Genomic DNA, 26,736 nt, shown 5'->3' on the forward strand with positions numbered 1-26,736 from the left:
GCCTCAATCATATAAAAAGGTTGTGGCAAGTAAAGAAGCAAATGATTGGTTGATGGCCATGAATGAAGAAATGCAATCTTTAGAGAAGAATGAAACATGGGATCTAGTTCCATTACCAAAGGGAGCAAATCCATTAGGGTGAAAATGGATCTTTAAGAAAAAGGAAGGGATACCATGAGTTGAACCACCTAGGTTCAAGGCAAGGTTGGTGGCGAAAGGGTTTTCTCAAAAAGAAGGAATTGATTATCACGAGATGTTCTCATCGGTCACGAAGCACAAGAAAATTCAGGTTCTTCTGGCCATGGTGAGTGCATTTGATCTGGAGCTTGAACAACTTGATGTGAAAACTGCATTTCATCATTGGAACTTAGAAGAGAAGATTTATATGTCCGAGCCAGAAGGGTTCCTTGATTCTAAGAAGGATCATGTATGTTTTCTGAAGAAATCCTTGTATGGTTTGAAGCAGTCTCCAAGACAATGGTACAAGAGATTTGATTCATTCATGATCTCGAATGGTTACACTCGGAACCAGTTTGATAACTGTGTTTACTCAAAGGATTTGTCTCCAGATTCCTATATATATATATATATATATATATATATATATATATATATATATATATATGTTGCTATATGTTGATGATATGCTCATCGCAGCCAAAGACATGGCCGGAATAAATGAATTAAAGGCAGCCCTGAATAATGAGTTCAAAATGAAGGATTTAGGAGCAACAAAGAAGATACTTGGAATAGAGATACAAAAGGATAGAAAAACAGGGCAGTTGTGTATTTCTCAATAGAAGTACAGTGATAAAGTTATGCAATCCTTCAATTGTGATCAGTCTAAGCCAGTTAGAACTCCTTTGGTGGCTCATTTTAAACTTGGTTCAAACACTATACCCACTACTAATGAAGAAAGGAAGTACATAAGCATGGTTCCATACTCAAGTGTTGTTGGAAGTCTCATGTATGTTATGGTCTGTACCAGACCTGATTTGGCTCATGCAGTTAGTGTGGTTAGCAGGTTTATGAGTAATCCAGTGAAGACTCATTAGGAAGCTGTAAAGTGGATCTTGTGATACTTGAAGGGAACGACTGATGTTCGCTGGGTGTATGGAGCTAATACGAAGAATAAAGGAGCAGATATGGTTGCAAGGGCTTATTCAGAGTCTTGGTCTGAAGGTGGAGAATTATGTCTTGTGTTGTGATAGTTAAAGTGATTTGATTCTTGCTAAGAACTCTGTATATCACAAAAAGACAAAGAACATTGATGTCAGGCTGAATTTCATTCGGGATATTCTAGAAAGAGACAAGTTTCCAATACTGAAGATTGATACCGAGGTCAACCCAACAGATATGTTGACAAAGTCGTTGCCCACAGAGAAGTTCAAGCTTTTCTTGGACTTGGTTAATGTTTGCAAGAGGTAGGTCCCTTCAGGGATGAATGGTAGTAAAGAAGAGGAAGTTCTTGTTCGAGGTGGAGTTCGGAGGATGCTCAAGTCAAGGTGGAGATTGTTAAGTCTGAATCGAGCATTTGGATCATGTTCATGGAGCATTTGGAGCACTTGGAACCCAATGGAGCACCTGGGGTTCATGGAGAATGTGACAAAGGAACGGATCAAGGGCCAAAAGAACGGATCACATAAAAGGGGGTTTGGAGCACCTGGAAGAGGTTTGGAGCACTTGGGAGTGATATGCAGTAATAATGGGAACTTTTTGCGCCATCTAATAAAGGATTGGGCCAAGAAGGATGTTGTTGCGCCAAGGGAATTTCTTCTTACACCAAGCTACTCCCTCTTGTGCCATAGGGTACTCATGTTGGGCCATGGAGTATGTTGTTGCGCCAAGCATGGCCTTGTTGCGCCATGCATGTTCTTATTGCACCAAGATGGTGATGTTGCTCCAACCTAGAAGTTCTTGAGCCACACTTGAAGCCACTTGCGCCATCCATGTTCCTATTGCGCCATCATGGCGCAAGATAGACCATCTTGGTCCCTGATGAGCCACGTATGCTATGAAGTCCTCTATGATACTCAAGATCGTTCAAGGATGCTCAGAAGTTGGTATTGCTCAAGGATTACACTATGTTGTGCCACCATTATGGATTTTGGGCCATTGGTGTTCATGATGCGCCATTATGGCACAAGGTGCTCCATCATGTGTGTTGTTGATGCTCATGGTTTCTATGACATGTAAGAATGTTCCAGAAGATGTTGCATAACGGAATATGAATGGTTGTCACCATTCATGGGCATATGAGCCAATGGGCTTGACTCATTAGAGTTTTAGATCTGATCCCCCAAGTATAAATAGAGATGCGTGCTAGGTTATTTTGTATCTTGAATTCTATAGTGATAGGCGAATCTTTATGTAATTGTACTTGTAACTTCTATTTGAGAGTTCTGAAATAAAAGAATACTCGTCTCCTCCCCGTGGACATAGGTCACCTTGACCGAACCACGTAAATATTGTGTTTTGTGTGCTTATAGTTTTATTAGTTATCCGTTTTACTTCTTTATATATATATATATATATATATATATATATATATATATATATATATATATATATATATATATATATATATATATATATAAAGATGCTCTTATGATTAATACATAATTTAATAATTATTTATTTAATATAAATATATGCTATACATACATATAAAATATGGTAAGGACTGAGGACATCACGATGCTTTTATTAGAAAATATTTATTTTGAAAAAGTCAATATTCGTATGTCATTTTTAATCATATTGGGAGAATGATTCGGTGTAACTAAAACAACCGATAACAAAAGATATCAATAATGCTATATTGGTTGAACAAGTCTCAAATATGGTCTAGAAAACTTAGAATGTGATTTTTGGCATGTTTTAGTGTTTCAACTTTCAATAGTACAAGTGTTATAAGAAATTAATTATGTTTATCAACTAATATTCATATTTTATACAGATCATATGATACTTAATTGGTTGCCCCAAATAAATTATGTGACAACCTCAACTTTACCGAGTATGAGAATATACGTTCGATGAACAACTTAATACTTCGTTTATAAATTATAACAAAAATTATAAATTTTTGTTATTTCTGTAAACCATGCTCATAGCCGCCATGACCTCTGACTTTTTTTTTTAATGCAATGCACATGTGACTATAATATGTGGGTATCATTGTTTTGTGTACAATTTTGCAATCAAATGGGACACATTTTACGAATTAAAGGTCTCCTTATCCACCTGATTAATTAATAAACCGAAAATGTGTTGTTGCTATCTAGTACCAACTTGGGTTAGTCCTCCAAAATAAATATGTTTTACATGTCTTAAGATATTTAGATGTTTTTAGAAACCTATCTTTGTACTTCTCAATTTTCTAAGCACAAAAATTGGTGATTGAACTATTGTGAAGCATTAGATAATTTCATAGAGACAATATACTTCTAATTTGAACCCATTACAACGAGTATGGGGATGGAAAAGGCATCCTATAAGGGGCATGGAGGCCAAGGAATTCGACGAACTGATGTGTCTTCTTAAATCATAAAAAATATCTTCAATAAAAGATAGTTGAAAATGGTTTGGATACTTCATTTGACTATTTTTCTTTCGTCGTGATCAGAGATTTAGTAGACAATTACACAATCCAAAAAGACAATGAAGAATTTCTTTAGAACAACTTGATTTGCTTTGAGATGCCAACTAAACAACATGCACCTCACCATAAGAAGTATCAATACTCAAATTAATTTACGACCATTATGTCGTAAGGCCGGTGAATCTATAGCCCATATATTTCCGGAGTGCAAATTTGCATATGATATTTGGGCTTGGGTGGTTAAATTTGAATATGATTTATATATAATGTTGACTTGAAAGCCAACAAGTTGACCAACTTATAAAAGTTGATAACACAAGTCAAATCCTTACCATAAGCATCAAAGCATGTGTAAGCTAGCGTTATTTGCTACATTATGTCTTTGTTTCACTACCACGACCATCTATAATAAATAAAATAGGGACTCTAAGAAAGTAGTTATAGAAACTCATTTGGAATAACATAATTGAGTATTGAGTTAGTAAAACTCTAAACCCATATAACATAAAATAAAATCCATAAAAATCATTCTGAAATCAAGTATTGTTGGAAATTTTCAAAAAGTTAGAATTAAATGCATCTTTATATGGTATGTTGAATTTCATATCACTTTGTCCCCTTCTTTAAGGATGGGGTGGTTATTTTTTAAAATTCATCAAAAGAAGGTTAAATGTCACAATATAAAAATATTCCGATGGTCATTTTTGTGATATGTAATCTTTAAACTTTAAGATATAAATCTAAAAATATTTATATTTCTAATTGTACGTCAAAATATAAATGTGTGGGTTTATTATACAAAAACCATTATATATCTTGTTCTCATTTAGCCTCAACTTTGTTTTTGTTCTTTATTTGTCATTGTAATTTATAAAATGTTTTATTTTTTCGCCCTTGGCCGGTCACCAACATTTCATAATGACGTATCGGTTTCATATTTTTCTCAGTGTGCATTTAGTCTTAATATTTACGTATGAATTTCCATTTAGCCTTAATATTTACATATGAGTTTACATTTATTCCCAACATTTTTTGTTCCTCATTTGCCATTATTTTTTTGAATTTTTTTTATTTTAGCCACCGGTCGGTCACAAATAGATATTTTAAAACGTAATAACTTAAAATGAAAAAAAAAAAAAAAAAAAAAAAAAAAAACGAAGGTAGGAATCGAAATTACGACTCTCTTCAAGTGGTGGGGCGTGTTAGCTACTAAGTCAACGACTCTCTTTTTGTATTATCAATGTTTGTTGTACTTAATCTACAGATGTATTTTAAAATGATGGAAAAATCCTAGTGTAAGTCATGAGTTCGTGACATCTAATAAATAATATGATATGTTAATCTTTGAATCAATCAAAATTGTTAATTCATTCATAAGTCATCTAAAAAACAATAAGCAATTCTTAATAACATATTTGTTGAAAAACCAAATACTTTTATAGAGTCAAAACTAAGACTTCTCCTGGAGGGGCGGGACGTGTTAGCTAGTAAGTTAATGATTTTTTTTTCTCTGTATTATTAGTGTTTTTTGTATTTAATATACACATGTATTTTAAAATGAAGGAAAAAAAAACCTTGTGTAAGTCTTGAGTTTGTAACATATAATAAAGTGACATGTTAATCTTTAGCAAATCAAAATTGTTAATTCTTTCTTAACTCATCTAAGAAACAATTGATTATTTCTAGTGACATATTTATTAAGAAACCAAATGTTTCTAATGCCACATTTATTGAGAAACCAAATAAATGACAATTTTTATTGTCTCAAAACTTAACATGTCACATCGTTTATTAGATGTTTCGGAATCGAGACTTATCTAGGTCATTTTCTTTTATTTTAAAATACATGTGTACATTAAATACAATAAACACTGATAATACAAAAAAAATCATTGGCTTACTATCTAATACACCCCATCCTCAAGGAGAAGTCACGGTTTCGATTCTTGCATATGTTTTTTAAGTTATACGTTTTAAAATACTTATTCGTGAGTGACCAATAGCTTAAATGAATTTTTTTCTAAAAAATAGTGGCAAATGGGGACCAAAAAATGTTGGAGATAAATGTCAACTCATACATAGATGTTAGAGCAAAATGCAAAATTATACGTAAATGTTGACGTTAAATTCAAACTGAGAAAAAATATAAAGACACGTCATCATGATTTGTTTGTGACCGGCCAATGACCAAAAAATAAAATGTTTTCAAAAATATAATGACAATGACAAACAAAAAATAAAATTGGGGCTAAAACAAAACAACGTTGTATATATAATGGATTTTGTGGAATAAACCTAAATGTGTTGACACATTTAGGAGGTGGTTAGATATAAAATAAATATAATTGAAATGACCATAAAAATTATTTTTATATCATATTGTTGGTGATCAGAGATACACAGGAAAAAAACCAATATTGCAAAGTGATATGATCTGAAAATCTTATTGAATCAAAACCAAATGTAACGTCTCAATTTCACAACCAAAATTTTTGATTTTTATTTTAGTAAAACTTTCCAATTATAAATTCATTATTAAGAAAACAGTTTATTCCAACATACATTTATTGAAAATTAGATTAATATTAAAGCACATAATCTTCATTGTTGCTGATGAATGTGTACAGTCATACCTTCGCCTTCCCATGATAATCGATGATACCTAGAAAAAAAGTCATAAACAACTGGGTAAGCACAAAACTTAGTGAGTTCCCCCAAACTACCTCATACGATAAACATACAAGCATGCATACAACCTACAATTATCGGATTGGAATGCCCATACCCAATTAGTTCTCGGACTGGAATGCCAACATGCAACAGGTCCAATCAGCCATCAGGCTGGAATACCCTTGAGTCCACAACCATCGAGTTGGATTACCCTCGGCCCAATCATTCATCGGACTAGAATGCTAATATGCAACGGGCCCAATCAGTCATCAGACTGGTATACCTACCGGTCCACAGTCATCAGGCTGGATTACCCCCGGTCTACTGGCTCAACCACAAAGCAGGACCGCTCAAGTATCGCGAATTTTCGTATTGAGCACACTCAAGTATCGTGAATCTCTGCATTGAGCACACTCGCCTCAGCCACACTGACAACAATGATCTCGCGGTTCTCCTCTTCACTCATACCTGCTTACCCAATGCCAACAGCTTTGGATCCTGAACCTTCAACAACTCACATACTGAAAATACACTATGGAAAGATTAGAAATCAAACAAAGTGCTCAACACACCAGGATACCCTCCTATTAGTTCCTTAGTAGCCTTTAAATTCCTCCTGAATCTCATATGGATCTTGTGCTTTTAGTAGTACGAGATTATACTACCTTCCATACTTATCCGTAGTCGGTTCAGAATTCATCCCAAGGTCCTAAGTCACTGTACTAGACCACTCCCAGGTGTGCTAACACCCACTTCTCCTACGAGATACAACTAAACTCCTAGGCACTCTTCCTAGGATTATCCTTACTCATGTACCACTAGTTGCTTTTGTGCATACTTGTTGTATACAATACGGGGTCAGATAGATTGTTGAATAATCAACTCTGCCCTAAGTCCACAACCAAACAAGGAATAAGAAATAAGGCTAAGTCGATCAATCTAAGGCTATTTAATCTCGAACATATACAACTAATCAACATACACACAACAATCAAGTAATATATAGCAATCAATTCTCTATATCATAAAGCATCACCGAAATTAGGCACATCTATCCAACGGTCCTTATAAGAATCCAACATTATCAACTAGCATGCTTTTCTAACATTTCGCATATCAACAAAGTCAGAACTCAACACATATAACAAGTATGGGTATTTTGGGAACCACTCTCCTGTTCGGGCTTTGGCTGACTGTACACACTGCATCTTCCTATAAAACCAAAGTTAAGTCAAGGTCCACATTCCTGATCCTAAGCCAACAATCAAACAAGAACATGACAAGAGATCGGGGCCATGTCCTTAACTCAACCCTTTTATTATAAGTTCTTTTTTAAAAAACATTTTTGTGAAAATTCTCGAATCCTAGTTTAAGACTGGATTCACATAAGTGTTCCTCCAATTCGCTCAAACCAGAACTCTGATACAAACTTGTAGCGTCCCAATTTCACAACAAAATTTTTTGATTAATATTAGAGTAAAACTTCCCAATTATAAATCCATTATTAAGAAAACCGTTTATTCTAACATACATTTATTAGAAATTAGAGTAATATGAAAATGCGAAATCTTTATTGCTGCCGATGAATGTGTACAGTCATGCCTTCGCCTTCCCATGATAACTGATGATACCTGAAAAAACATAAGCAACTGGGTAAGCACAAAGCTTAGTGAGTTCCCTCAAAATACCTCATACAATAAACATACAAGCATGCATAACGGCCTACAATCATCATATTGGAATGACCAAGCCTAATCAGTCCTCGGACTGGAATGCCAACATGCAATGGGTCCAATAAACCATCGGGCTGGAATTTCCTCGGGTCCACTACCATCGGGTTGGATTACCCCCGACCAAATCAGTCATCAGGCTGGAATGCCAATATGTAATGGGCCTAATCAGTCATTGGACTAGTATACCCTCGGGTGCCAACCATCGGGGTGGATTACCCTCGGTCGGTTGGCTCACACACAAAGCAGGATTGCCTCAACCCACTACCACCATATGTCGACATATAAACAATCAAAGATCAATTAGGCACATAATACAGGAAAACATCAATCATATAACTCACTGCCACCTATAAGTCCTCTCACAACATATTGTCCCGTTACCAACTAACATCCAAGAAATGCGTAACCATAAATAACAAGAGGTGAGATAGCCACCTGAACAAATAAACCTACTCTAAAGCCACAACCAAAAAAGGAACATTCAAGAAAGCCTAGATCAAGAGTTCTCAGGCTATCCTACATGACTACATACAACCCTTAGTGCACTCCACTAGATGATAACCAGTATACCACTACTACAACATCATACCATATAAGGATATACAAAGATCTTGCAGATCACTATAGTACAACAACATCCTAGATACCAGGATACAGATCTAACAAATCACTAAAGCATAACAACATACTATATACCAAGATACATAAATAGTGGGCTGACTTTTGTTCCTTCGACCCACATACTGTACAGTGAGGGAAACTCACTTGAATCGAAGAACTCTAAAACACTACGATACGATCCCTTTTATGCACTGTTTGCACCTGTGAATCCACTAACACCAAAACCAAGTATAATCTTAATTAATAGCCTAAAATCCTCAAGTTTGACCCAAAGTCAAACTTGGTCAAAAATTAACGGTCAACAGAATTCAACATAAGTCAAAGTACAAGGCTGTTGAATATGCCTAACATACTCAACGTACGTCTAACGTATGCGGCCAATCCTCACTCCTCCATTAAGCACTTTATCCATTAAGTATTTTGTCCAAAGCTCAGATCTACACTCAGAACATCAACTTAAGTCATAAAGTTTCCACCTTTATGACTTTCCATGGCTAGAAAAGGTCCAAAAGCTGAAACCATAACTTATTAATCCATTAAGACATCATAACTCTTGCATGGAAGGGATTGAAGGACCAAGATCACATTTTTATGGTTCCCAATAGATCCATATTAGATAAAGTTTCCAACTTTATCTATTAGGATGGTCCAAACAACAAAGATCTAGTTTTTATGTCTCAAAGGGACAAAAAGTGCATCTCTCTCAACTTTATTTATAACAAGGTCACAAACTTTCAAGATCTAAACTTTATGCACTAAAGTAACCAAAAGCTCATAACACCCTGTTGGGTTTTCTACGCATCAAATACACTCTAAATCTAGGTAGCGAAAAATCGAAAAAACGATATACCTAAGTGTACATGCATCCTATGGATCTATGGCTTCATGCTAATTACATCAACCTTATAAAAAATACCTCTTATGTAGCCCTTGATCTCCATGCTTGAGATCTTGAACCTCCATGAAGTTGCTTGGATGAAAGGACCCAAACCAAAATCCCTCTAATGGTATCACACCCAATGACACCAAAGAGTAGAATAAAAATAACTAGGAGAAGGGTCAATTTCACAAACCCAAATAGGTTAGAAATCGTCCCTAAGAGGGGGAGGAAGAAGGTTTAGCGAATATTTCAAGCCAAGCTGCAAGGAGGAATGAAATCCCTAAGGCCTTATTTATAGTCTTGGATGCCTCCTTAGGTTTAGTACTCATTCTCATGTGGGATGGAGGCCTAATCACGAAATTTCACTCCTTTCCCATGTGGGATGGAGTGATTTTCATCCAACCCAAATTCCGTAAGGGTTCTGGAACATTCCTGATTAACTAACTATCGATTAATGAGCATTCAACCCTTTAAATAATTAAACTGTTAATTAATTCCCAAAATATATTTCCAATTACTTTCTAATTAATTATTAACCATAATAATTAATAAACTAATTTCTCCTTTATTTATTCTAATCAATTTGGGTCTTGAGGGCAACCCAAAAGGACCCTGTTATTATTAGAAATATTACCAATAGTTAATGATATTGGACACTATTCCAACAATCTCCCACTTAGACAAGTCATCAACTATACGAGGACTAATATTTCTCCAATAATCAACAGGGAGTTAGCCATCCAATGCAACTACCGAACTCTTGATCTAATAAAGATTCAACCCTTATATAAGTGATCAACTATCCCTTCGTTCTATGATATCTGTATGAATTCGAGACATGGATAATGGTCAATCTTAAGAATTCAAAATTATGTTTCCCGATATAGATTTGTGACGACTGCATCTGACTACTAAATTGAACACATCAATTCCAGTCAGGGCTCGGCCAATCTCTTTAGATGTCAGCACCAAATCATCGAGGGGCCCATAGATATCGCTTCTCCAAATAAGGAAGAAGGAACGAATAAACTTTGACTACATAGGTTTTGTTTATTTCATCATGTCACACATGGACATACCCTTTATAACTACCAGTTACGGTTAGTGTTGGAGTAGTCCAATGCATAACAGAATCATAGAGCAAAACCCCACATGTATCTAGGTTTGAAGAATAGAAGATATTATCGTCTTAGAATTACTCGTGAGTGGATCCATAAGGTAATCTCTAAGCATGGGTTGTTCCAATACTTAAATCTCTATTAAGAACTCATGAGTATTAGCGCTATCTCTTTGCTATGTCCAATCAATATGGACAATCCACTAATACTCATGACAGTCTTGAATCAGTACTACTTCCAAGAGTATGACCGACTGTGGACGTTTGAGTAAATTAATACTCGGGAAGTGGGTTCCAAACATGCAAAAGTGAGAATGCAGTGATAAACTAATTGAAATGACCGAAATCCATCATATATTTAGATCACCACTTAATAATCGCCAAATCAAATTAAAACTTATAGTGCTTAAAGTTCTTGGGTTTTAAAACAAACCAAACTAAGAGTGCTTAAGCCAATTCATTTGCAAATCTAATGCCTCTTGACTTTGTCTGACTATCAGACTTGGTCAATGACATTGTGTAACAACCAGATTTTCACGACCAAAAATTTCATTTTTATAAATTACTTTAATTGAAACATTCGTAGGAAAACATGGTCGAATCATTACATCTCATAAAATTGTGCATAATGTCTGAAAATCCAAATCATAAAACAGTGATAATGTTAGAGTACAATCTCAAGGAATCTCAAAGTGCGGAATCTGAGGCGTGTGTATGATGTGCAGCTACCGTGTTGGCTCTTTCCCCTTCGCTGAAGATGTACTTGAAACAAAACTAAAAACTGTAAGCACGGAGCTTAGTGAGTTCCCCCACATTGCCACATACCATACAATATATTGTCAGGAAATTCTAGGGCGCCTGACTTACTCAGGTCAAACCATTCTGGGGTGTTTGACGTACCCAGATCAAGCCATTTTGGGGTGCTTGACGTACCCGTCGGTCTATTTCACCCGACTACCAGGGACTATTTCACCCCTACTACTACCACATAAACACATATCATGCTAGCATATAAACATATCAAGTAATGGTAATCTTGGGTGAATATCACAAAGACAGTCACCTAACATACGACTCCTACTAGTGGGTCGGCATTGTGGCCTTAGACCCACCGCTACTGGAAGGTAACTCACCTCGTAAGGCTGACTGCTGGAAAACTGCTCGACAACTGTCTGACTGCTGCTCCGATAACCCTCCGACTATAATCCCACAAATCATTTAGTTGGAACCTGATATCTACTCATAGGGTAAATTGACTATTTTACCCCTAAGCAAGTCCAAGTCAAAGTCAACTTCCAGTTGACCCGACTCGCCGAGTTGGGCCGCCAACTCGTCGAGTCCCTAACTCAATACCCGTCCTTATCCACGAATCTATTCGTCGTGTTTAGCGATGACTCGACCAGTTCCCCTTCTATATGAACATCGAATGAACCTTCATCCGACTCGCTGAGTTGTATGAATAACTCGTAGAGTTTACCTTCATCTGATAAACAAGTCCTTTCCTTGACTCGTCGAGTCGTATGAACAACTCGTTTAGTTCATCTTCAACTATAAGGAGATTGCCTTGGACTCGCCGAGTCTGTTCTTGCACTCGTCGAGTCCCATGAACTTCAGGTTTAAGGCTAAGTCCAATACGTTGGGTCACTCCCTTAGAACCTCTAAAAACCCTTCTAGCGCCCAACTGGGTTCCTTCAAACCCTAACAGCAAAGGGGAGTTTTGCCTCGGACTCGCCGAGTCTCAAGAACGACTCGTCGAGTCGAGCATGTCCAAGTCTTATTTCTCGATTTCCAGCGTACAACTCTTGACCAAAAGATAGATCTAAGATCCTTCGATCGTTCTAGCATGTAAAGTTACAAACTTTACGTGCATGCATGGGACTTTGAGCTCAAAAGGACATAAAATAAGCTCTTATGATGCATGGGGCCTTACATGGGTGAAAAAGCAGCCCCTAACTGCCTTGTGACTCCCTTAATGACTTGATTATGATGCCTCAACCCCCAACCATGCTTGTAATCATGGTTGGCTACCAAAAATGGCTTATAAAAGCCCTAAATCTCCCCAAAAAGGGATCTATCAAATGAAAGAGCAAGGTTACAACTTTATACCTCCAATGAACCGTGGAATATGCATAAACTTGGTTTCCACTGGTCTTCACTTGTTTCCCCAAGCCTTTCCCTTCCTCCTTATGGCCACAACTAGCAAGATCCACCAAAAATGCTTTAGCTCTTCTCAAAACGACTAGGGTTTGCTTATGGGGAGTTCTGGAAGCATTGGAGACGAAAGGGAGGCTGAATAAGTGGTTTAAATAGGGTGCAAACTCCTTTTCGAGTTCTGAATGTCGAGTTTCCTCAATGTTCCATGTACTTTGGCTTAATCCAATGAATCACTTTGATCTATCTCCATAGATCCTTATTATGTATGTGTCGTGTATCTCCCATGTTTATCATAGTGAAACAGTTCTCATACCAAGCCAAACTTTTACACTTGCTAAGTTAGAATATAATTTCCTATGAATCGTACAATATCCATGTACAATACAAGGATGACTACAGTGCTCCCACTGACATATATATGGCTTATCTATGTTTCTTGAAATACAAACTCCTTGAACATTCTCATTGAAACAAAGAATCCAATTACTCCCACTATATTTGACATATGTATGGCTCATCTTTATTTCTCGAAATTCATACACTTTGAACTTTCTCATTGAAATAATGATCCATCTTGCGAGATGTTTATTTTGGTCCATAAATGAACTTGTTAAGCTTACACATCCTTCAAAACCTATCTTGGTTTAATTATGTGTTTGTTCCTATCCATGATTATATCTACTTGAAGATCCACTTGCACCTAAGGTTTAAGGTCAAGTGCTAGGTCTACCAAATAACAACATACATGGATTGAATCTCGCTTTCCAGTTCCTCTTTCTATGTTTTTGCCTTTAGGGCGTACCATAGCTTCCGATAGCTGGTACACTCTGATTGCTATCTACCAGTGACTAAAATACCTTAGTAATATAAACTATTATATAACTAGTATATGATGTTATCTATCAGATCTATAAGGAAAAAGTGGAAATATGTTAGTTTCCTTAATAGCTCTTTCAATTCCAAATTGAATGCTATCTCCGAATTTAGGCTCTTCGTTCGTTAACTCTTGAATCTTATCAAGAGCAATGTGGCTCCCACTAGCTCTTTTGGAAATCAGCTCCCTCTCTTGGAAGACTACCCTTCGAGCAACATACACTTTGTTCTCAGAAGGTTGTTAAAAAATTATCCAAAATACTTGATGGGCTCTCTAAATAGATAACACATCTTTAATCAAAGTCCTAGATTGTAGAGCGCTTCAACGACGAGCATAAGCCTCATATTCGTAGACTTCCATATATGGAAGTGAGGATAGAATCCCACTTCACATATTATAGAGTGTTTTAAGAACCTACTTAGTTGGCACAAGACCAAAGGACTTCTTGTAACACTATTCATGGTACAATCCACGAATTGTTAGCAAACACAGTGCGACTCATCTAGTACAAAATCAATAAACGATTTGTTTCTCTATCCAACTAACAATCCCTAGTGGTAGTGTTTTAGGAGGAGATAGATCATGAAACTCTTTCACAATCACTTAGATGATCGATAAAGTTTGGACTGAGATTCTCACTATGAGTGTCTCATCCTATTGCACAATTGATTCTTAACTTCACTTCATGAGAGATCTAAACACCTGAAAGGTTCCAGACTCACATTCATCCGAAGTTGGTCTCACCATGTATCGTGGTTAATTTGAACGGTCTATTAGAGTGAACTAATTCCAACAGATACTCACATCACCCTGTGACGCATTCATCATCTATCTTGATAAACAAGATTTGCATTTATCATAAGACACGAGGTCAAATGATATCCAAAATATGATCCAACCGGATACTTGGTAATGCATTTCTCATTTATGTATCCAATACTATAATTCCACAAATACATTTCATAGATTTCATGACTTTCTTTTAACATGTTAGAATGTTCCACATTTAAATAAGTCAGAACTATCTCATGAATCATAGTATAAACAATTTCAATTATAATACCATAGACTAAACATTTTGAAAAAGAGTTGTCTTGTTATCCTATGAATGTAGCAAGGGTTTGGCATTCATGATCAAATTATGTTCTCCATGTTTTAGTCTTCTTACTTCATTTTAGTAACTGCACATTCTTGCAAATTTCAGCACTAATACTTAGCAAAACACTCAAGGTTTAGAAGTAATGTTTTGATGGCATTATAAATCCATATATTTGATTGAATAACAAACATGGAAGAACTAGTTATCTTTTGATACAACGCAAAGTAGCACGGGCTCGTGACCCATGATCAAATTTAACTTCTTCATGTTCCAGTCCTTTCACCTCAAATATACATTTGGGCAAGTTTGATTTCTTAGTCCTTTTCTTGTTATGGAAACAAGAAGCTATCAAAACATGTCTTAGAATAAGCATTCCTTTGTCTTAGGTATTAGGGCCTAGATTAGGTATACCCACACTCATCGCCTTTTAAACCGTGGGCAATTGGCTTTCTTCTTCTTGACACTTCTATTCATGATAGTAAAATATGGGAGTGTTTTGAAGTATGGATTTCTATGATTGGCCATGCTAGTTCCAAAAGGAAACCTCAACATGCTACACAACTCCTTAATGGATATTCCAAGTTGTTCATATCAAAATCAGAATGAACTGATCACATGCACATGTTAGCTAGTCGACTAACCATAGTCAACTCCTAACTCAAGGAAATTCCATTTTACTTCAATATGTCAATTTACAACGTACATTTGATAATTGTTCTTTCTAACAATTTAGAATGCAATGTTTGAAGTAAACTAGGAAGAGCAAACTCGTGATCTTTCCTATCGTTTATGAGAACTATTCCTAAAATACGAATTTGACAAGATTGATCATCCTTATAGCTAATTCTCTCAAAGGTTTATGGCAGTAGATTTTAGTGGATAAGGTTATAGACATCATTCAATGACATATTATATTATAGTTTGTTTTACTTATCCTTAGAAAATAATCACCCTAAATTATTTTAGAATGTTAGGATTCATATTTGGCTCCATGATGTGTAAAGGGATGTCGTAAACACACCATAAAGTTATTTAGGTAGGTAAAGCCCTTTGCCAATTTCAATCACTACGAAACTCCTAGATCATTGAGATTCATTGACTATCAATGACATGTTAATTTCGGATTATGTTCATCTCAAATTCAATGATGGGGTCGCTGTGGATCACTGAACAGATGGTGAATCGACCATACAAAATCGCGTAGTCCCCGGCTCAAGTTAGCTTGAGATTCGCGAGTTCCACAATCATTCTCTACCTATACTCTCAAATTGACACGCCGGTTAACCACGCAAGCTCCATCAACAAGTTATAAAGAGAATGTGCAACTTTTATGGATAACATAAGATTCACATTAAATAGATTGAGAATTAACCATACAAGATCGCATGGCCCCCGACTCAAGTTACGCTTGAGATTCGCGAGTTCCATATCATTCTCAACTATACCCTAGATTGATGTACCGGTTAACCACACGAGCTCCGCTAACAGAATATAAAGAGAATGTGCAATTTTCATGGATAATATAAACTCACATTCTATTAATAAAACGAGATTTTATTTTATACTTGTATTTAGAATACTTTTAGATTGACCATTATCACTATCAAACCCTTTCGGTAACTCCATTCTCAAAATGCAATTGGGCGGTGAGGGTGGTAAGCACGAAACATATTAAAAACCGACCTCATTAGGAATCAAAGAGACCCCCTTAAACCTCTACATTATAATGAGTGAGCCTAGTCGAGGTAAGACTGACAATGTCAACATTTAAACACGCGAGAGCGCATGTTGTAACTTTCTTATACATATAATAAACACAATTCTAATATATATATATACACACACACACAAGGGGTAAATTTAAAACTCTTTAAATTTAGTTGTCTATTATTAATTCTAATTAATTGCGATGACACAATGTAACAATTAATAAATCATGAGGGGTAATATTCAAATTTATAAATCTCTATTACAAATAATATTAAAACATTTAAATCCATTATCAAATAACAATTAAATATTTAAATTCAAATAAACACATTTAAATAATATATATCGATTATCAAATAAATATTCAAATTCAAATAAACACATTCAAATAATATTTATCAATTTTCCGGATTCAAAAACAATTTAAATTAGGTATTTATCCATGTTAGATAAAGCTTCATATTTGAAAAAAGCAAAAAATCCGAAATTCTGAATACAGCTGAGCTCACGTCGTGAACTCCTAGTTCACGTCCTGAGTTGCGACTCAGATTTGTATCAATTACGAATTTTTCATCTAATCTTCTTCCATTCAGTTTCAAACAAGTTTTTACAGAAAACATGGATCTAGGGTGAAGGTAACCATGAACCAATGGCTCTGATACCACTGTTGAGTTTTCTACGCCTCAAATACACTCTAAATCTAGGCAGGGGAAAAATCGAAAAAACGATATACCTAAGTGTACATGCATCCTGTGGATCTATGGCTTCATGCTGATTACATCAACCCTAGAAAACTAAAACATAAGTTAGAAAACATACCTCTTATGTAGCCCTTGATCTCCATGCTTGAGATCTTGAACCTCCATGCAGTTGCTTGGATGAAAGGACCCAAACTAGAATCCCTCTAATGGTATCACAACCAATGACACCAAAGAGTAGAATAAAAATAACTAGGAGAATGGTCAATTTCACAAACCCAAAGAGGTCAGAGATCGTCCCTAAGAGAGGGAGGAAGAAGGGTTAGCGAATACTTCAAGCTAAGGTGCAAGGAGGAATGAAATTCCTAAGGCCCTATTTATAGCCTTGGATGCCTCCTTAGGTTTAGTACTCCTTCCTATGTGGGATGGAGGCCTAACCACGAAATTTCACTCCTTTCCCAGGTGGGATGGAGTGATTTCCATCCAACCCAAATTCCATAAGGGTTCTGGAACATTCTTGATTAACCAACTATCGATTAATGAACATTCAACCCTTTAATTAATTAAACTGTTAATTGATTCCCAAAATATATTTCCAATTAGTTTCTAATTAATTATTAACCATAATAATTAATAAACTAATTTCTCCTTTATTTATACTACTCAATTTGGGTCTTGAGGGCAACCCAAAAAGACTCTGCTATTATTAGAAATATTACCAATAGTTAATGACCTTGGATACTATTCCAACACACCCACCCAAAACTAACTAGATCTAACAAATGCATCATCAAGATTCAAGCTTTATACCTCCAAAAGAAAGATCAAGGTGAACAACGTCCGGATCTACAAGCTCCAATACAACCAACACTTCTCCAATGAGCTCATTCTTCTCCAAGATGCACCAAGAACACCCAAATCACTTAAAAACACATATTTTGCTCACAATACTCAAACTAGGGTTAGGATTTCAAGGGAGGACGTTAGAGAGGTGGAGACTGAGACTCAAAAGGTTTTGGGGGAAGTTAAGAAGCTTAAATATGGCTCAAAACCCTGAAATTAAGGTTTAGGTTTTGATCGCGTACGCCCAACGTACTCCTGGTACACCCAACATACTAGGTTGATTCTTCGCGATCATCCTTTCCTAGTACGCGCAACGTATACCATGTACACCCATCGTACTAGGCTAAGCCCAAAACCTTCCTCACTTCTAACAATCATAACTTCTTCGTTCTAACTCCGTTTTCAATGATCTTTACATCCACAGAAAGGTATTGAAGTGCCCCACAAAATTATATAAATATCTTGGACTAAAAACTTCTTGAACAAAAATCCATATATCATCTGAGAACCCGACCTATGAATTTTTCCTTTCTACCCTTCGTCACAAAACACAATTTAAGGATTAAATCTTTTAACCATCATTACCTTCTTCCATAAAGACTGAACTTTGCCTCCTTAAAACCCACAACCTTTATACATTCGACTTTATCCCCACAGCCATGAAGTAAGAAACTACAAAAAGCAGGATGTTACACCAAAGTTTGCATATCTAGATTGGATTAATCCAATCCATGTGATTAGGACAATATCTATATCCTTTGACCCTAACTAGATTTGACCCCGAATTAAAAATCGAACTTGCCAAAATTAAAATCCAAATCCACCCAAAATTTAGTCAAATCCACCCAAAATCGGATCAAACCGGTGTGAAGATAGATTAGAACCCGATCTAAATCCACCATAAATTTCAGCAAAATCTACCCAAACCAGATTTCTACTAACATCATTCAAAACAGAAGGTGCAAAATGCACACTCGAATAAAGTGGTTTTATCTTAAGAGCATTGGGGCCGAGTGGAGCACCCATAAATATATTCGTTTAGCATTATTAAATCCATCATACATATATGTTCCCAATATACGTTACTTTCCCACCAAAATTAACTAAACTAATTGTTTTATCATTATATGTCTAGTTTTCCAGTGTTTTCAGAATCACACTTTTCACATTCTATTGTTTTGAATTCTTATCTCTGGAAAACACCTCTCTCTCTCTCTCTCTCTCATATAAGAGAGAAAAAGAAAGAGAGAAAGTTCTATAGAACATTATATCGTTCTACCTCCTCTACTTTGCTTTCAATTTGCGTCTGTGTTAAAAAATTAAAACTAAAACAACAAAACCTTGAAATGTTAGGAAAACATAACTTTTATAAATACTTATCGAAATGTTAGAAAAACATAACTTTTATAAATCCTTATTTTGAAATTATAAGGACACTACCGTAACGTAACGTATAAGTAACTTATTAGAATTATTTCGAACAATTTTGCAATCATACTATAAAATTTTAAGGTTTTCTTATATCAGAATATAAAGAATTAAAGATTACGATCGGTTGAAAAAGTAGACAGGGTGCTCTCAATAATGAATGTATTCTTTTTCTTTATACATCATCATAAATAATTTTGACCATCATGTCCCAATATTTGAAATTATAGGTGCCCAATTTGTCAATTTCTAGTTATTCAACGTTGCCTCTCAGAATCATTGTCTCAAATTCCTGTTATGTCGCTGCCAAAATAAATGATTCGTTTGGTTTCCAAAAAGAAATATAATTTTTTTTTTATTATATATTGTATACCTTTTTGGATTTATTACACAAATCAAGTACTTGACTTTGGATAAATTTCTGTTAAGCAACGTATTTTAAAATCAAAATAACAAACTTTGAAATCTAATTTCTCATAGATATAACATTCAAGTCGTTTTTTTCTTTATTTAGGAGCAATTACTCACCCACAGCCGCCACCATACCCACCCACAACGATCTTTCATCTCATTAAGTTGTTAGTGTCATACAACACTTATCGTATTTTTGCATTGTCACGCCGTCTTTTACTTCTTCCTACAAAACTGATGAATGTCATATCATAAATTATCACACTTTCATTTAATTTTAAACTTATATAAATAATATATCAATATTATGCTCTATTCGTATGAATTTAAACCATGAATTTTGATTTATATATATATATATATATATATATATATATATATATATATATATATATACACACACACACACACGAACTCAAAAAATAGAATGTGTCGTAAGGACAATTTTTGGCCTTTAAATTTAAAAAACAATGGTTAGGTTTTGATTTTATTTATCACCAAAATCACGTAAGATAACTGATAATATGATATTTTCGTAATTAATTGTGAGATTTTGATAATTTTTGGGGAAGATTAATTGTTTGGATGGTACAAGACTCTAATACTAATTTGTAACGTCCCAAAAATTCATAGTAAAATTTTCATTTTCAAAACAATAAATCATACAAATGAGTTGTTCCAAAACCAATCAAAGTGAATATATTATTTAAACATCAAAGTAATATCATTAATTACCAATGTGGAAAACTTTGGGGGATGCTGTGCAGTCATATTGGACCCTTCCCTTTCGAATCGGAAATACCTGAAACCATAAATATGAAATTGTAAGGACAAATCTTAGTGAGTTCCCCAAGATACCAAATACCTTACATACAATAAAGATTGTTATGTGCCAATCATTGTATTGTCATTATTCCACGAGTTGTATCATGGTCTTTCCTTGCCAGGTCAGGGTCCAAAATGATGTGTCTTACAGACAAGTGTCAAGAGCCACCTTCTGGTCTTCCATGCAAGTATCACAAAGATAACTAACATACTACATATAACTACCAAGGTCCAGACCATTGTCTTGCATATAATTTCCAGGTGCTGGATCCAGGTCTTTCATGTAATTGCCAGGTGCCACCTCCGGGTCTTCCTACATAACATATCCTAGTGGGCCAGCATTGGTGCCTTCGATCCACGAGTATAGTGGGGAGACTCACCTGAATCACAAAGTCGACTAACACTCCGCTTAATACAACGTCAACCACATTTAAATGCTATTTTGCCAAATGATGGGTGCTTAACACCTCATATCAATCCACACAAAGTAAACCATAAGTCTACCTTCTAAAAATAAATTTGACTAAAAGTTAACCTAGGTCAAAATTCAACAACTCATAATGTCAACTATCCATCCTCACGTCGTGATTAACCATTGATTACGTCATGAAAGCTCACCTGGTTCGATTCCAACTCATCTCGACTTTCATACAAGGTTCCAAAACCCAACCATTCACTAGACCTGAACTTTATGATACTCTAAAGACCTTATAACCCATAAAATTGCCAACTTTATGGTTTCCATTCATTCAAACTTGCTCAACTAAGGAGAAAAGCAGGATAAAACTTATATTTAGCCACAAATAACAATAAAGGTGGAAGCTTTGACACGTACAAGGATCCAGAAGCAATGTGAGGCGATGATGTTGTTGATTCCTTGCAAGCTTCTTCAAAAGATCACCTTCTTCTTCAAACCAAGAAATGCTCTAAAATGGCCAAGAATCAACAAATACAATAAATGACTTCCTACTTTGCCTTGTCATTCTACTTTCTTTTGGACTATAAAACCCCCAATTAAAGAATGAAAAAAACACCATTGAGATTAGGATGAAAAAAACACCATTGAGATTAGGATGTTACACCATGTAAGTTTTTACTTGTTTATTTATTTATATTTATAAATCTAGCCATTAGCCATTGGTTTCAAACAATTGGTGAACCCATTCAACCTGAGCCTTTCGAACCTGCTCCCCCCTCGGAACCTCGAACCATTGACATCGACGATTTTATTTTTTCTGACAAATTGAAGATGACACCATGCAACCTTATCCACTAAACTTCGTGTATGATTTCTTAGTTAATTTGGTCTTTATGACCAAGTTTTTATAACAATTATCGAACTTTTTTTTTACTATATAGGGTCTTTTATTTTTTACATTTGTTTGTACAATTCCATTTTTACTTAGTTTCTATATGTTTTTTCTACCCATTACAACATTTGTTTTAATTCTTTAACATGTTTTCACTTTATTTTTATTTTGCTTTCTCTATTTTTACAACATTCTCCATTTCCTTTTGTTCTGCTTACATGTCTTTTCATAATTTATTTTTAAAACTTATTTTTTATAATCCGTTTGTAAATACAAATTGTGAAAAACATTGAAAAACAAAGGAGAAATCGAGATTAGGACAAAAGTGGCAAGAGTGTCAAGTTTCCATTCACCGATGGTATAAAATATGATTGATTCAAATGTTGTTAATCAAATTAGAGACATATATATGACGAACTAAACACTCAATTAAAGATTCAATGCTAGCTTCTAAATAGAATTGTTAAGACCAACTCCAAGGCTAACACTAAAAATAACACTATTTTTGTGTAAAAATCACACAAAAATCATTTTTAATTCCAACCACACACTAAAAATTAACACTATACACATCTTTTAATATTAAAATTATAAAATATTATTTTCTTTATTTAACTAAGTTTTATTACAATATATTAATTATTATTAATAATAGTATTAATTGATTTTCCAACATAATTAAGATGAAAATTACATTTTAAAATTAAATTGAAAATATTATATAACTACAAAAAAGCATTACATTTATTTCAACATCCGAATATAATATAAATAAAAACTAGCTGTCTGAGTTAGTATATTCATCCCACAAATGTTCAATTAATGCATTTCAAAGTTCGTTGTGAGCATCCTTATTTTTTATGTTTTTATGTCGATTAAGAAATTTTTGAAATCGCACATTAGCATCGACCACCATTTCAACCTCAACTGTTGGCATTTCACTTCGTTCTTCGATAGCTACAGTAACACCACATTCATCTTCGATAATCATATTATGCATAATTTTTGGGATATTTTGTGAGATTTTGTAAGATGAAAGATGGGCATTGTGGGATTTTGTAAGATTCTTATTTTATCTTATCGGCATTATGAGAATTTTATAAATAGAGTCGATACTTCTACACAAAAACATCATTTATTTCTCAAGCTTTCAAAAATACTATATCATTTTCAAACTTTCTTAAGAACATGTCATCCAATTGGTCTAAGTCATACTCACATCATGAAGATCAACATTTATGCCACGTATATCTCGACGTATCTCAACATCCAATTATTCGAATAAACCAATCAAAAGATAGATTTTTGTCGAGAATTGAAATTGAATATCATGCAACTGAGCCATTTAGAAGCCAACCAAGACCAAGAAGATCATTAGAATCCCGCATTGGGAGAATCTTGAAAGCAATTTCCAAGTTACGTTGTTGTGTAAACCAAATTGAGAACAAGAATCCTAGTGGTGCTTCAGAAGAAGATATTGTGAGTATTTTCAAGTTATATATATATATATATATATATATATATATATATATATATAATGTGTATGTGTGTTTAATTATATATATAATGAATTTTGTAAATGGATCAAGCAAAAATCTTATTAGCACAATAGTCAAATTACAAGAAAGGGTTTGTATTTGGACATGTTTGGAACATCCTCAAAGATGTTGAAAAATTCACAGATGCCAATCCATCCCCCAAATGCTGAAAAGGTGGTAATTTCTCTCCTTCTCAATCATCGTCATCTACATCAAATATACCCTCTTTGGATCTTATTGACAACGTAGGTGTTAATCTTACTGAAAGACCTATTGGTGTGAAAAAAGCAAAAGCAAGTCTTCATAATGAAAAAAAATATATAAAATATATTGGAAGCCAATAAACAAATATATGAAGCTTTAAGGATCGAAAATGAAATCGCTTTAAAAAAAGTTGAAGCTCAAAATGAAAAAAATCGGTTAGCTAATATGACAGAAGAGAACAAAATATTATTCACTGATTTGAATAATATCTCTGATCCTGAGTTTCGTGAGTATATTCAAAATGAGCAAAAGTGGATAATGAGGAAAAGAACAAAAGAGTCTCAACAAGAAGAACAAAGTCAAGGATCTCAAGGACAAAGATTTCAATATCAAAGATCTCAATATCGAGCATCTCAAAACCAATCACATTGATATCAAGGATTCAGAGAAGATCATGGAGGAGTTCAAGATCAAGACCAACGATCTCAAAACTATAACCAATACTTTGAGTACCTTGGAGGAACGGGAAACGGTTTTAACAATCTCTAGATTTGTATTTTATTTATGTTTTTTATTTACTATCTATGTTATGTTTGTTAAGTTTGTTATCTAATAAATCATTTTGCATTAATTATTTTATTTTGTTAAATCATAAAAACTATAAAATATATAACAAACGAGTGTTTTGTATAGCTTTTTATATCTTCCATTTTGTTAAATCATTTTGTATAAAAGTAATGTTTTCTTTTATTATTGAAAAAGAGGCAAAAAAGAATATATTTATCCTAATAATTAAAGATTTTTTTTGCCATTTGTCATATCCTTATTCATTTTGCCACATGTAATTTTATGGTTATTTTAAATTAATTTTTATTTTACATGTCATTTTATGTTTTTTTATTTTATTAAATTCCACATATTATTTAAATCTAATAATAAATATATATCAATTTCATTAATGGACTTTGCTTCTAATTTCAAAATTACTAAATTAAAGTTTCATTAATTTCCTTTATTTATTTATCTAAATTATTTGTTCAATTTGAAAAGAAAAAATGCACTTTAATTTTTATAATTTATTATTTTTCTTATTTTTCTTATAAATTCAAAATCTCAAATATTTTGAATTTTATATTTAAATTCATTTTTAAATGATCCCATGTAATACATGGTTCTCACACTTAATATAATATTATAATATGTATATAGATTTAGTGGTGATGAATAGTTGCACACCAATTTGCTGGGATAATGATGCTCTACATCAAAATGCCTGCAAGAATGAAGGTCCATTGGAGTAACATGGGCCAAAACTAGAGTCAAAACAAATAACTTCAAAGACACTTCATAATGATTGCAAAACTAGTGGTTATACTACGATGTGGAGATCTTAAGCTTACAAAGCCTTTCAAATTGGAACTTGCTATATATTATGATTTACATACATGTTGTCATTTATATTCTTCTGAATTAATTCCACTAAGCTAAAAGGAAAGAACCACCAAGTGATAAACTATCTAATCATACACTAATGTTCTTTAACTGTATGATTTTAAACAAGATTCTAGAACTCACTTACTTATTCCACTATGGAAGGATACCGTGGATGAACCAAATTTTAACCAACATGATCCTTCGGTCTTGTAAAAGCGACATCTTAGAATTTGTGGTATGATGGTAATATTGGTTTAAGGACTTACCAAAAGAGAGACAACATTAGTTTGTAGGAATTTCTTTTATTGGGAACTAGATTATGACTCGCGTTAGACACGAAAGAATATAAAAAAAAATGTCATATTAATAGGCAGCATTGTATTTGATGAAATTTTAATAAAAGGAAAATCTTAATTAGATTCATTTTTAGAGTTTTTGAACCAAACTTATTAATTAAAAATATTTAATCTTTATATTAGAGCAATTTGTTTTTTTTAGAATAGTAATATTTAACATAAATGATCTGTATGATCTTTGTTCTTTGTTTTACCACAATTTGATGTGACTCATTGATTAAAGCATGCTATGCAATAGCTTTATGAACTGTCTGTGTTCCAAGTAACAAACCTCTATTGACGGAATGTAGTTTGTCTGTTAGATCTAGTAAGATGTACATACATATAATGAATGAAAAAGCTGGATTTTTAGTGATAATCTTCTAATGCGTGATTGAATTATGACAAAACTGATAAGAAATAAATGAAATATAAATTAATTTGATTAAACCCCATATGATACATCCAACATCATAGATAAATCTTTGAATTTTGTGATATATATCTCGGAATTGACAATTCCTCTATTTAACATTATAGAAGAATTTTCATCTACTTACATGGATAACCACGACAAAACAAAGATCATTATTTATGATGAGTTTGGAAAATTGAAATATAAAGAATGAATTTATTTGTTTGATGAGGTAAAATCTGTAAATAGGTATATAACTATAAGAGTTTGGGCACCCAACCAAATGAAATCCATAGTGCTAAAAATAAAAAAATCATGAATTTGTTTATTACCTGTGTAGATTTGATGGGTTGTTCAGAGCCATAAGTCCTCTTATAATGATCCTTCACAAACCTCTAGGAATAATACTCTTTGGATCTTCTTGCATGCCATTTCTATTTATCAAAAAGCTTTGTTTCGGCTTTGTCAGTAGGTTGACTGAATTCGGGGAAATGCTAAGACCCCTTGGGATATGACGGAACGATTTGAGGTCAAAACGGGGATACCTCTAGTTGTAAGACCCGTATACTATACGGATTGATTTTAAAAAAGCTAAATATGATGATCTAAACATTAAGCATTTTTTATTTATAATACTTTGTAAACATTAAAGAGGACAATCATATAAATTTATATAATTGTTAGTTTATAAGTTTGATTAAAATACATTATGTGATATATGCACATATATTACATTTTTTATTTTTTTTGTGGACGTTAAGGAAAAATAAGTATAGCAAAACATGCAAATGAATATTCCTTAATTTATCGTAATAAACATAATACTAATAATT

General features: G+C 33.9%; 1 pseudogene; it reads left to right on the forward strand.

Moving 5' to 3' along the window:
• Window positions 1–23,556: 23,556 nt before the first annotated feature.
• Window positions 23,557–24,151, forward strand: LOC145007057 (uncharacterized; annotated as a pseudogene).
• Window positions 24,152–26,736: the final 2,585 nt, after the last annotated feature.

This window comes from Lactuca saligna, chromosome 1 (assembly GCF_052625555.1).
Source record: "Lactuca saligna cultivar CGN05327 chromosome 1, ASM5262555v1, whole genome shotgun sequence".
NCBI classification, from domain to species: Eukaryota; Viridiplantae; Streptophyta; class Magnoliopsida; order Asterales; family Asteraceae; genus Lactuca; species Lactuca saligna.